Source organism: Rana temporaria, chromosome 8 (assembly GCF_905171775.1).
Source record: "Rana temporaria chromosome 8, aRanTem1.1, whole genome shotgun sequence".
NCBI lineage: Eukaryota > Metazoa > Chordata > Amphibia > Anura > Ranidae > Rana > Rana temporaria.
The window spans coordinates 181,188,918-181,191,701 of NC_053496.1; positions in this window are offsets into that span (position 1 = coordinate 181,188,918).

Sequence of the window (2,784 nt, forward strand, 5' to 3'; positions counted from 1 at the left end):
TCACCCGTAGATAGTTTTTAAGCCACCTACACTGGGATGGCCTGATTTGCTGTTTGATTCTTTGTGATATCAATAAAAAGACCCCCCCCCCCCCCCCCAATCATGGTGGTTGGTGTACATATCCAGGACCATCTCGGTGGTTGGTGAACACGTACAGGACCATCGCAGTGGTTGGTGGACACGTACAGGACCATCGCGGTGGTTGGTGGACACGTACAGGACCATTACGATGGTGGGTGGAAGCGTACAGGACCATCGCGATGGTGGGTGGACACGTACAGGACCATCACGATGGTGGGTGGACACGTACAGGACCATCACGATGGTGGGTGGACACGTACAGGACCATCACAATGGTGGGTGGACACGTACAGGACCATCGCAATGGTGGGTGGACACGTACAGGACCATCGCGATGGTGGGTGGACACGTACAGGACCATCGCGATGGTGGGTGGACACGTACAGGACCATCGCGATGGTGGGTGGACACGTACAGGACCATCACGATGGTGGGTGGACACGTACAGGACCATCACGATGGTGGGTGGACACGTACAGAACCATCATAGCGGATCATGTACACATCAAGGGACAAGAGAAATTTAACAAGGGAAATTTGTAGCTCCAGGAGCCACACATTCTCTTGGGGGGGAAGGGTAGGAACCGGGAAAAAACATTTCTGGGTGTAGGTTGACAGGGATAGCCCTCCCGGAAATAAACCAAACCAACAATGCTGACTTGGTCCCTCACACTGTGGTAATACATGGCCAATTTCGTCAATATACGGACAATACCCTTGTTGTTGGTGTCTGCACGCTCTTTGGTTGCTTTGCTGAAGAACCTGGCTTTTTATTGGCCGATGTATAATCATCAATAAATGTGATGTGTTTTTTGTTTCATGTATAAAATTTAGTTTCAAGCTTAGTCGTATTGTATGTTAAATTAGTAATTGTGTTTATTTTTTAAATAAACAAGAAGGCTCCACACGTAACAATTTTCTGTTCTGAGTGCCTTTTCTTACAATTGACCATAGTTCTTAGGTGATTGGAATCTTCTCTGCTGATCTAGAGACATCCATTGGTGTTGTATTCGTGAGACGGAGACTCCAGAAAGTCCAGTTTCACATGTGTGTCAGCTGATTTAGAAGAAGCCACTACAAAAGCCACATGGAATATTTCCGATTGCTGCCATCTTGGTTCTGCTCTTCAAGCTCACAGTGATGGGCTCCTTAATTTTACAGTGATACAGAAGTCATCCACATCAGTTTCATATAATCGGTGTGTTTTCTTACGTTACTCGTTAGTGAGAGTGGTGCACCCTTACATTGGTGATCTTTAGAGAAGCGCCCCCTTACAGTCACTACTAAAGGCCCACCTTACATTGGTGGTCATTGAAGAAGGTCCTCCTTACATTCATAATCAGTGGAGAAAAGCTCCCTCACATTGAGGATGAGTGGAAAAGGGACCCTTATGTTGGTGTAGGCCCCTTTACATTGATGGTGAGTTGGAGAAGAGCCCTTTACACTGGTGGGCATTGGGCAAGCCTTCCCTTTTTATATTGGTGATCATTACAGAAAACACCCCTTGCATTCCTTAAGTTCCCCCTTACATTGGTGGTCATTGAAAAAGATCCTCCTTGCATTCATAATCGGTGAAAATAGACTCCCCAAGAGGACCAGTAGAAAAGGGCCCATTACATAGGTAGATTGTGGTAACGAAACTTATACATTGATTGCAAGTTGGGGAAGAGCCCTTTACACTGGTGGGCATTGGGCAAGCCTGCCCTTACATTGGTGATCATTAGAGAAGAGCTCCCTTACAGTCAGTGCTAAAGGTCCCCCTTACATTGGTGGTTATTGAAGAAGGTCCTCCTTACATTTGTAATCAATGGAGAAAGGCTCCCTCACATTGAGAACCTCACAAAGGGCCCATTACATTGGTAGGTGGTGATGAAGGACCCTTTGCATTCATGGTGAGTTGGGGAAGAGCCTTTTACACTGGTGGGCATCGGGCAAGGCTGCCCTTACATTGGTGACCATTACAGTTAGTCCTAAAGGTCCTCTTGACATTGGGGCGGATCTCGGCAAGACACCGGTGGATCTGGTGGACAGGTGAGTATGTTACCTTTTGCATGACCTGCAATTAGGTAAGCAGGGGATGGGAAAAGAAAACAACAAAAAAAAGAGGGGGTTGAAGGACCGCTTTAATCATTTCAAGTCCCGATGATGGAACGTCACTTCCGTTACATTATCTGACAGGTCTGCTAATCTGATAGAACGCTGGTGGCAATTATACCAGGAGCGTGTAGGGCAGACACTCTCGGCACAGCTGTGTTTGCAATGTGGTAGGCAAATATGCAGCCTCTCGCCGCCAAGGCCCCCATGCCGAGAGGCTGCATATTTGCGTGCCATCAACACCAAGAGGTTAAAGGAACACTAGAGTGGGTGGAAAGAGGTTGGTGCTTGGCGGGGAGCTAAAAACACAGCTCAACTGCGCATTTTTACAACACGCACCCCTTCCAACCACAAGTTAAAACAAGCCCTAAACAGACACTCCGGCCTAAGGCAGGGTGGCTACATATAACATAGGAGGTGCGAAAATGTTAACACGCCAAATTCTGATCCCCATACTGCAATATGCCATCATATACATATACAGGGCCAGATTCACAGAGCAAGTACGCCGGCGTATCTACTGATACGCCGGCGTACTTTCAAATTTGCCGCGTCGTATCTTTAGTTTGAATCCTCAAACCAAGATACGACGGCATCTGGGTAAGATCC